The 12000-nt window shown below is 41.3% G+C and overlaps 1 pseudogene; it reads right to left on the bottom strand.

Moving 5' to 3' along the window:
- Nucleotides 1–585: 585 nt before the first annotated feature.
- Nucleotides 586–849, bottom strand: LOC101572494 (annotated as a pseudogene).
- Between the last annotated feature and the right edge of the window lie 11151 nt (nucleotides 850–12000).

Genomic DNA, 12000 nt, shown 5'->3' with positions numbered 1-12000 from the left:
CCATCAGATGGATCGCAGTCTTCTCCTTCCAATGACAGGTCCTTGCTCGGCAAGGACATGAGGGATCCAGCAATCCCATTCATACACAGGGGACTGGAGTGTAACTAGGTATATTCTTGGAGCTAGAGGCATATAACTTGGAGAAAATTCCAGGAGAGAAGAAGCAAAACTGAAATAACTGACAAGCTATGCTTCAGCAACCCTACAGCTAAAGAAATTCTTGTCCACATGCACAACAAGGACACACATTCTGGGCTGTTCACGGAGTACTGCCGAGTGATGGAAAACTGGTCGCAAGCCAGAAGCTCCTTGAAGGACATAATATCCGAGTAAACTGTGATGTAATCCTCCCCAAAAATGTAAAATATCAGTTAAAGCCCACAAACTAACACCTCAGGTTCTGTGCGCATGCATTCAACCAACTGAAGACTAAAATTGCTCCCAGAAATCTCCATCTGTACGAACATGTGTCATATTTTTTTCCATATATGTGACGAAGTTTATTACAGAGAAAGGTAAGAAAATGCGTTTCAAGGAAGAAGACGTGGAGACACAAACTAGATGTGAGCCTCCTAACCGCAGGCTTCAGCATCCCTGCCGTGGATCCGGACTATTTTTTCTCATCAAGAAGTTGATCTTTCGAGCCGTTTCCATGTTGTAGATCCGCCAGCAGGTTTTGCAGCTTTCCTACTGGCGGAGGGGGCAAGGCTTTTCATAGTATCTTCGTCGCTTAATGTCCTCAATGAGCCCATCCATCGTGAGGATTCTGTTTAGTGTCCTGTATGCTCCTTCCACGTTCCCATCTTGGGCTATCACAGTCCTGGCAATGAACTTCAGATGGTTTGCCATGATCTCGGATTAAGTCTTCACTCTCCAGAACCATCCACCGTTCCTCCCCAGCCCAGGATCCAGCTCCTTCATCCGGCGCCCTCTAAACAGTGTAATTGAACAGCTTGGCTACACAGCATTGTGCTGTTTTAGGGATCACAGTTTTCACTTGCTGTAACAAACAGTTCAGCTAAGTCAAAATAAAAAAGTTTCTTGTTGCTCATACTTTCAGAGCTTCCGGCGTGTGGCTAGTGACCTATCACTCTTGGGTCTGTGGTGACGCAGACCATCAGAGTGGGAACACGTCGCAATAGAAGAGGCTGGCCTCCTGGCAGCCAGGAAGCAATGACAGAGAGAAAAGAAGAAACTGGTTCCCATCTCCCCCTGAGGAGTTTCCCCAGTGTCCTGACTTCCTCCTATGGGGCCCAACCTCTTGAAAGTCCCACTGTCTTCCAATAGCTTCGTAGACAAGCCTTTGACCCATGGGCCTTTAAGTGAACCTCCAAGAGCCAAACAGTGGCAGCTAGAGATGATCGCAAGCACACAGAGGATGCACAGACGTTTCCTGCAAATGCTGCACCATTTCATACAAGGAGTTGGGGCATCGACAGATTGATGGATTGACTGATGACAGTGAGAACTGAACCCAGGGGCTTCACACTGAGCTACATCCCAGGTCCTTTTTAAATTGCCCATTTTGAGATAAGATCTACTGAGATGTCCAGGATGGGCTCAACTTGCAACTTGAAATTCTCCTACCCAGAGCTTCCCAGAGTTCGGGTATGACAGGCATGCTCCAGCACACCCTGCTACACCCACAGGTTTCAGGATCCATGGGGGTTCAAAACCACTTCCCTTCTACTAGCCAAGTACAACCACATACACCCACAAACAGGTACTCACATGAATAAATCTCCAGACTGTAATACTGGAGAAAAAGCAAGTTAGAGAGACAAGTGAAGTTCAACAACATTTGTGGAGAGTTTAAAATACATATAAAAGAGCACTATGAGTTGTTTATTAAAACAAATATTGTTTATGTTGCTTTGCAGATATTGTTATATTCTTACATTATTTATAGCAATATGTTATAAAAAGATAACAATATGTAGGGGGACGATGCACACCAAATTCAGGACACTCCCAATCTCAGCTGGAGGCAGGAGAGCACAGGGGCTTTAGTAGAATCTAAAGCACAGGATTTAGGGGCTTTAGTAGAATCTAAAATGATTTTTTAGGCCCCATGGTGAGTGCCTTAGGACTCTATTGTTATTTATAATTTTTATTTAAAATGTCTCACAATTAAAAATAAAAATACCATCTGCCCAATGGCTACTAAAAGCCCTTCTTCCAGTTTCCCACTAGCATACAGAAATGAAGGCAAATAAAAAGCCAATATTCAAAATAATGTTTGCGGAGTTCATTGCTAGGGCTGCCGTGACAAAACTCCACAGACCACATGGCTTAAAGCACAGAACTTCATCCCCTAGTGGTCCTGGAGGCTGAAAGTCTGAGACCAAGGTCCTGCTGGAGGCTGCTTCCTCCCTGGGTCATCTGCTTGCCCTCCCTCTGTGTATATTGTTATACCTTAGTGGATACAAATTTCCCCTTACGAGGACCCCAGGGATCTTAGATGAGAGTCCACTCATGTGGCCTAATTTAACCTTAATTATCTCTTGATGATTCTTATCTCCAAATACAGTCACAGTCTGTGGTATTGGGGATTAGGACTTCAATATATGGATTGTTGAAAGGATGGGGACAGAATTCAACCCATGAGAATGGAAAAATCTAAAAATCAACAGACAAAATGACACTTATAAGGACAACAGAGCTGATACAAATAATCAGAGCAGAGGAGATAGCTCAGCAGTCTAAGCACCTGCCAGGCAAGCACAGGAACCAGGGTTTGATCCCCGGCACATGCCTTGCTGCCCCCGACCCGGGCTCGCCAGCCAGTCATTGAGACCAGGCATGGTGGGGCAGACCTGTAATCCCAGTGCTAGGGAGGCTGAAACAGGATGATTACTACAAGTCTGACCTGAATGATGAAATCCTGTACCGAGTATATAAAAAATTTAAAAATTAAATAAATAAGTAAGTAAATAGTCACTAGCTTGCCCATTTCTTCATCTCATGTAGAGGAACAGCGCTCCCCTCCCCCGACCCCCACATGGAGAGGGAAAGCAATGCCCCACCCTCTGCCTGGTCTACCCTGAGGACTGGCATTCAGCCACAGCACTTCTTTTCCAATGAGAACAGCAAACCTTTTCAGACAAGGTGCCTTGTGTTACCTGAAGTAGGTAATTTTCTGGGTCCCCCTGTGACTTCCAGGTGATGATCCTGATGACTTAAATGTGCAATATTGTTCTCTACTCTTCTTAACAGAAATAGGATCTTATTCCAACACCCAAGAGTAATCCATTCTAATCTGGTGAAGCACAGGGAAAATTCCACATTCCCAGAATGCATTGCATCTTATAAGGGCCCTACCGTTCAGCATGCAACATACCTCCCAACAGCCTGCACTATTTTTATTTTATTTTTTCAGCTATGTTCCATAAATGGATGTGTAAAGTATAAAACCAGTAGAGTGAGCATACAGCTACCTTCAAACTTCTTGCTTTTAAACCCTAAATGCCACAATACTAAGATGGGGAACAGAGGGATAACCTTGAGTTTATACTCAACCAATGGGAATACATTTTGTATTGCAATAGATAAGAAGCAATAGAAAGAATCTTTTGTCATAAGGTAATTTATTGGCCATTATGAATTAGACAAAACTTTAATTTAGCTTTTTCATTACACATTTTAAAGTTGCAAGAAAAAAATCATTACCTAAGAAAGTCACTTCCACATTAATCTGGAAGCCAGTGAATAGAAGTTTACCCTGTAGTACTCTGTCCCGCAGTTTCTCTTCTTCTGATTCTGTGAATTTCCCAGTATTGAAGCTTCCTGGACCTCATTCACTCACTGTCTAAATTCTTGCGTTCCTTGATGACCACTTATAACAATAAATAACACTGTTCTGTGCTACCATTTTCTAACAACGATCAAACTTTTCCAAAGGATCATACGATAGTATTGTTTTTTCTGGTACTGGGAATCGAACTCTGGACTTCATTCTTGCCTGCCTGGTGGCGCTGTGCCACTGAGCTACATTCCCAGGCAAAAAGCGTTAGTTTGCCCTCTTCAAAAGCAGATTTGCTGAGCTAAGCACAAAGGTTATTTTCACTGCCAAATTTCATAGTTATTGGTTCTTTTTCTTTTTTTTCTTTTAAAATGTATATTGAGAAATTTAAGTATGGTTTTGTGTAATTAGTAAAGACTAACAAACTGTTCTGTGATATATTTTGTCTGACACAAATCTCTACTATCATCTTCCACCTAAGACTTAAGACCATTTCTATTTAATTATGATTCTAAAACAGTATATACAATGGTGCTTGTTAGACTTAACTCACAAAGGGTCCACTCTGCCTGGCTTAGCAAAAGCAGACAATTGCAAGTTTTGCTTGTGGTACCAGCATGCTGGGAGGGCTCTCAAAGTCACAAAATCTAGGCACTCAGGTGGCCTCTTCAGAACGTTGCAGTCTCCTACCAGGCAAGGTACCTACTGTCTCCTGAAGCTCACAATCATAGCTCGTCAGGAGGACGCCAGGCTGTGTCGCAACAGAATGGGCCCCATTCTCCAGCTCTGCAGCTCCTACCAATATCGTGGAAGGATGAAGCTCCTACACCCTGCTTGCCAAAAAGGTAAACAGCAGCCAGCCTGTGCTCCACACCACTGCCAAGCGCTACAGAAAATATAAAAGATGTGTCTAATTTTTCTGCTTTTTGGAACTTAAGTCGTACTTAGACCCTTAAAATAATTCTAATAATGTGTAACACTGTACACTAGAAAAAGATCAGAAATCATATTGAACATTGATCTGTCATATTCACAATAACATGCTAATCCCATGCTAAGAACATATCTAATCCCATGCTTCAATGTATAGAAGAAGGGTTGGGGCGTCACCACTACTCTATAGGCCCACTGAGAGCATCTAAGGATCTCTCTACCACTACAGATAAATTATAAAAATGTTAACAATTAATATTTGATTTCATACTATGTACCTACCAATATTCTGTGTGTTTTATGGGCATTGTCAACAACCCTTAGGTGTGTACGAGTTGTATCCTTATTTTACAAATAAAAGAACTATAGCATAAAGAGGTAAGAGAATTTTCTCAGGGCCACTTACTACTACATGACGGCACCAAGATTCTCATTTGAAGAGTTCTACTCAGGGAACCCTCCTTTTCTGGACACTTCACTCAGGAGGTCTAAGCAAAATCTATGCTTTTCTTGACCTCTGCAGGTTGAGTTTATCCCCAGAACATGCTAATTTTAGCAACTACGATGCATTAATTTCATAATTAGAAAAGTGATCTAAAAGTTGCAGTATGTATAATTCTGCATGTACAGTCACTACCTTGCAAATAGACATACTGCAAAAGAGCTGAAAGAAAATATTACACAACACAGTGATCCAAGAGACTGTCTCTGTAGGGTAGGAATGGGACTGTCTGTCTTCTACCTTTTCTGTTTTCCACAGGTTCTTCAGCACACGTGACTTCTTTCACATCCACATGTGGCCAGGTTCCATCCATTGCCACAGATGGCTCACATTAGTTTGCGAACTTCATAGATGCTATCTCTTTTTTTTTTTTTTTTTTTTTTTTTTTTTTTTTGCATCATTCCCTTCCCAAAACAGCCTTATAATATAAAATTCAAAATGAGTAAGGTGGGCCAGTCAAATAGCTCAGTGGATTAAAGTGCCTGCTTAGGCAGATGCAGGGTCCAGGAGTTCGATCCCCGGGCCTGCAGAGCCCACCCTGCTCCCCAAGGCACGCTGAGACAGCAATTGAAGCTAGGCGTGGTGGTGTGCACCTGCAACCTCAGCACTTGGGAAGCTGTAAACAGGCAGATCACCAGGAGTCCAATCTAGGCAGTGAGGCCCTGTACACACTGTCCTAAATACAAGAATAAATAAATAAATAAATAAATAAACAAACAAGCAAGGTAACCCAAAGTCTCCTAGTCTGCAGGGGTGGTTATGAAAAGAAGAACAATATATTTACCTTATACATGCAATTGTTCTGTTGTGTTTTCATACATTAAGGACTAAAACAGTGATTTGAGATGTCCTCTCTGAACATATGCAAAGTATATTTGAAAATTCAAATGAATGTTTCAATTTTTTAATTTATTACAGTAATTAGAAAGCACATGGCACTAGCTCCCTTCAAAATATCCCCCTTCTTCTCAAATACACTGTCCCATTATTCTTGCTACCTCATGTAGCACTTCTGGAAATCCTCTTAGGAGTCTTTATTTGTGCTTTCTAGACTGTCTCAATGTCCTGAATCAATTCTAAGTATGTGTCTTTTGTGGCCATTTTGATTTTGGGGAGGAACTAGAAGCCACACAGTACCAGATCCAGTAAGTCAGGTGGAAGAGGACACACTATAATGCTTCTACATGCCTACCTTTCTGTTAGATGGCACTTGGCCACACTCACTATATTTGTGGTCTGATTTCCTAAAGATACTTGTTATCGTTTATATTTAGTTGTCCCCCTCCAAAGCCCCATACACTCATAGCTGGGGCTTTGGGGAGATGCCTGGTCATGGCATATGATACTGTATTAATCCACTGATGAGTTTACAGCTCGATGTGATGCTGGGAGGTTCAGACTGGTGGAAAAGGTGGGACACTGTGGGCGTGGCCTAGAAAGGTACCTTTCCCTCCTCCTCCCTTGATCCCTCTCAGTGTACTTCTTGCCACGCCCTGAAGTGTTTCTCTCCTGCCAAGCCACCCTGCCCTGGAACCAACAAACTATGGACTGAAAACTTTACAAACTGTGAGCCACAATAAACCTCTCCTGCTTTGGGGATATTTTGTCCTAACAATGAATGAAAAAATAGCTAAGACAAAACTCAGGAAAGAGAGCTTTCATAATTGCTTCAGAAATTGGCAGGTAAGATGGGATAAGTGTGTTCAGTGTTGGGGAGAGTATTAGGAGGAGGATTAATGGCAATGCATCTTTAGACCTTTTTTTAAATTTAAATGCTCACCATATATTTCATGGATTTTTTTTTAATGTATTTGGTACAGGGTCTCACTATGCAGCTCAGATTCATAGTGATCCTCCTGTTTTCAGCCACCCCAGTGCTAAGATTACATGCCTAATTCTCCATGCCCATTCTCTATGGTCAGGTCAGCATGCCCGGGGGCGGGGCTGGAGAGGCATGTAAGTGCCACGAATTGAACCCTGGTCCCTGCGCTTGCCTAAGCAGGGGCGTAGTCTGCTGAGCTATCTCGTCAGCCCTCACCGTATATTCTGACCACCAAGTACATAATACCTGGGCATCACACTTTATTCTTCTACACGGCCCTGCTCCTTTCCCTCTCCTCCACTCCTTCCTGTCTTAAGGCTTCAGGACACTCTGGCCTGCTGTGGAAGCCACAGTGGTCTTTCCAGGAACACAACTCTCCAGAAACTGGCATCTCACTCTGTCCTCAGGGCAGCCCAGATGCTGCACCTGCGACCTGACCACACACTTGGCTTCTGTCACTTCCAGAAGCCTCGCCGGGCAACCCTAATCCATCATCCAAACAAACATTAATATTTTACCTCAGTTATCAAGTGTGCCCGTTCAAACTTTTATCTAAAACATTCTTTATCATCTTTTCATTAAGTTCTCAAGAGCTAATGGTTTCTGAGTTCCCCGGGTAAGGATGATGTTCTGAATAATGAAGGCTCATTATTTCTCCACAGAATGCTTGTTAATTCAAATGATGATATTAAAACTATAGTAGCCTTTAGCGCTGGGGTGATTTCTAGCATACTTTATCATGTATCAATATATACTCTGTTTGTCAAAACTGCCCAGGGCTGGGGCTGACATTCTCTCTGGAGGAGTCTAGTGCTTCAAAAGGCACTGAATACACCAAGGTGACAAGTTGCAGAGTTTGCGCCTCTAGGAAATGAAAAGATGAAACTCGAAGTGCCAGTGTCTCCCTTGATTTCCTTATTAGTATTCATAAAGAGATAGTGCCCTCCTCTTTCTACTCCTCACGGGTTTCCCTTTCGAATGAAATAAAAGGAAATCAATATTTTGAGAAGGAAAAACACATGGGGAACTTCTACACACATGAAACAGCATTTCACTTAACTGATCTCAGAATAATCTGCACAGGCAAGATGATGGGTCTCGGTACCGCGCAGACACATGCACGCGACTTTCAGACTGCACAACGCACTGCTGAGTGTTGATGATATTCTTCGCCCCGAAAAGGTTGCTCTCAGCTTAGTTTTAACAGAAGATTACCGAGTTCATTGAGTTTTGGATCTCCTTAAAGACTTTTCACTGTGTCTCACCCTAGTTTTTAGGACCAAGGAGATTTCCCCAACTGCTACATCGCAGTACACATCTTGAATGAGTCCCCTCTCCTCCACTTTCAACAGCAGGATGCTTCAAATATTGTGAAATCCATATTCCTCCTCTTCTTTGCCTTCTGATTCAAAGGTTACAGGTGACTGAGGACACACACCAGGAGGGTCACTCCGTGGCAGCAAGCCCTGCCTAGCACCTATCTGACCCACAGGGACCAACTGCCCCTTTGCTTTCTCTCGCATTTGCTCTCTGCCTTCCCGGTTCCGCGGCCCTGTGCACAGACATAAACTGCTTCCTTCCGGCAGCCTTTCAGATGTTTCTGTGTGCCCTGCATTTCTGATGCGGATGAAATTCCAACACCCCAGCAGGTCTCTAAAGAGGGGGTAGCATTCCGCAAACTAGGTATTTTACCTCAGTGAAGCGGTCTGAAATCTGAAGAATCTTCTCTGAGCTTCCCTCCAGATCCTGGGAGGAATTGTAATTTTGAAAACTAAGCCACTCTCTGAGTTGCTTCGAGCTGCAAGGTCAATACACAGGAGCCCTGGCTTGTGCTACAACATGCATTTCTGTACCATTGTCTCCTAATTGTCTCTCTTGTGGAAGGCGAGCTGGCCTTCTGCCCACAGGCTCTTGAAAACCAGAATGATGAACTTTCTGCATCGCAGCTGTACTTTCAGCACAGTAACTCTCTAGAAGAAAAGACTCTACAGCATTACTATAATTAAATTAATTATACCACTCACTATTTTGTGCATTTTCCATTAATCATAGTAGGCGATAGAATGATGCTTTTTTAAAAGAAATAAAAGTCACTTTGATAACCCAGTATATGAATGATAAGGACAATCTGAGTTAATTTATTATACAAGAATAAATGCATCCCTAGAATATTTTGGTCATTGGGTCAATATAAGAAAAATGTGGTTTAAGAAAAATATGTAGGTCATTTCCCATTGTATTTTTGTTTTAAATGTTCTGATCCAATATCAATCTATCAACCCAAACATCTTCAGGGCATACATCTATCCCAATTTTCAGTTCAAATAATATGGTCACTATCCATGCATGGCACTACCTAAAACTCCTCCCAAAATTTCAAAGGGGTTGCAGTCCTCACAGGGACTGGTTGAAGTAGGTTTGGAAGAAACTGATTAGTTTATTGTTTCATTTGGTCTAGGAGCCTAATAAGTATCCCTGTTTTGGTTTAGGTCTGAGTTGTACCCCAAAGAGCTCATGCATTTGGAAGCTAATTGGATCAGGAAGGTGGTCCAATCCTAGCTGACTCGCTCTCAGGAGGCAGGGTCTGGCTTGAGGCAGAGCGCTGTCTCCCAGGAAAGCACAACTCCCTCCCACCTCCTCTCTTCTCTCTCTGCTTCCTGGACACCATGCTGCAAGCAGGCTGGCTCCTCAGTGAGGCGTTCCACTTGGGCTATTTGTGCCTTGGAGATGGCCGATTACAGTCTGAAACCTGTATGAACAAGTGAACCAAAACAACCTCCCCTCCACTAGGTTGTGGATAGTAGATATTTTTTTCCAGCAATGAAGAAAGTGCCTAAGATGATCCTCCTCCATACAAGACCCAAGAGGCCGATGCTGTCCTATTTTGTTCATTATGTCAGAAGACATCTTTACAACCCAGTCTTTTCAAGGTTTAGTTTTTCACAGAAGTAGGTAACTTTAGAAGAAATTAAAACATAAAACATATGGAAAATTTTCTGGGCATCTAAGAATACTCAATTAAAGCTAATAATGCACACTATGATGGAGAAAAAGGGAAGATAAATAACCAAAGTAAGGAAATAATCTAGCTACATTCACTTTGGGGTTTTATTAAAAATATGTTTTTGTGTTTAGTCAGCTTTTCATTGCTATGACCCAATATCTGAGACAATCAAGTTGAAAAAAAGAAAGGTTTCTTTTGCTTCACCATTGCATTCAGCCTATGGTCGTAGTTGGTTGGTCCCATCATCTTGATCATCTTGGACCTGTAGCAGGGCAGTACCTCATGGCACCCAGACACAGTCTCCTTCCAGGCCAAGTCCCTAGTGACCTAACTCCCTCTTGTTGTACTTGGCTTTTGGCTCTACCTCTTAAATGTTCAACAAGCTGGTGAAGAAGCCTTTAATATAGGAGCCTTTGCTGGACATTTCTGCTCTAAATTATAGCAATCTATAAAAGACAAATTAAAATACAAATATGTACACAATTGTTGCACATACATTGATTTTATTTCAAAAATTCGTGAAGATCATCAATGAAAACATGCTATAAAAATTAATTTGGTCAGTCCCCAACAAAGGATATATAACTTAATGTTGTACATATGAAAATATAAGGTTCCAGGAGTTGAATTTAGTTTCAGTTTTTAATTCATGAACAAGAAATGCCTTTAGTGAATCACCAGTAGGATTCTACACATCTTCCTCAACTACTCAGAACATATTATATTAACTGTCATAGAAGAATCTATCTGAATGCAGGATGGCCAGTTGAAGTTGTAGGCCTTCCTGCTAAGGTGACAGTCGAGGCTGATCCCTATATAATAAAAATATTTTTCATGACCCATAAATCATAATTATTTTTCTCCATGTCTTTGTTTTATTTTTTTACATAATTTTATTGAGAGACAAATAGCAATGAGACAGTTTCACATCAAATTGGTAGGACAGTTTCAATAATTAGCACATTGAATGCTCTCTTCCTAGTGGTTATTTGCTGTACAAGATGCAGCCATGATATCCTATTTACAAACACTATTAGAACATTTCCCTCCATTCATTAAGAGAATGTAACTATATATCTATCCTAGCCATTTTGAATACACAGATACAAAATGGACATTCATCTGTATTCCCTTTTTTGTTTAGTTCCATCATTTGAATATTATAGGTGTGTTAACAAAATATTCTAAAAGAGTCCCGTAGTCCATAATAGTATTCTGTCTTCCTTTTTTTGTTTTTTTTCCAAAAATTTTATTTTTTTATTTTTTTCAGAAAGTTAAATACTAATTAATTAAAAATTAAATGTTTCAAAACAATTGAATTAAGAAAAGGTTTTCATGATAGAAAAGAAGTACTAAGAGTAAAACATAAAATAAATACTGGAATGACAAATAAATGACCAGCACTTCTAACAGTTTGAGGATACAATATTGCACAAAGTTCTAGTGTGTTGTGGACATGCATAACGACCATGAAAGTTACTGGTGGCTAGGCGTCACTTGTGGGACAGCTATTTTTTGAAATTCACTCTGTAGACTCAGGTGGAATCATGACCCATGCGGCAGAAGAGAAGTCCACTTGTAGAGTGTGCTGATGGAAATATTTTGCTGCTGAACACAAAAGAATAACTAAAAGACAACTATTATGTACCTCTTATTCTCCTGTGTTTGTTTGCCCTATCTGGTGGGTTCTTTCCATTCTCATTCATGGGGCTGTGATCAATTTGCTCCCTCTCTAAAACATCATTTAGTAGTCTGTGTAGGCTTGGCTTTGTCATTGTGAAATTCTTTATTTGTTCTTTGTCGTGGAAGTATTTCACTTCTCCATTATACTTGAAAGAGAGTTTTGCTGAGTATATCAGTCTGGGTTGTAATTTGTTTCCTTGCAAGACTTGAAGTACTTTGCTCCATGCTCTTCTTGCCTTCATGGTTTGTGAAGAGAAGTCTGCTGTTATTCTGATGGGTTTTCCTTTAAATGTGATCTGTTTCTTTTCTTTAGC

This window comes from Octodon degus, unplaced genomic scaffold (genome assembly GCF_000260255.1).
Source record: "Octodon degus isolate 3935 unplaced genomic scaffold, OctDeg1.0 scaffold00023, whole genome shotgun sequence".
In the NCBI taxonomy this organism is placed as follows: Eukaryota; Metazoa; Chordata; class Mammalia; order Rodentia; family Octodontidae; genus Octodon; species Octodon degus.
The sequence above is the reverse complement of the archived record's forward strand: the minus strand, read 5'-3'. Positions and strand labels throughout refer to the sequence as shown.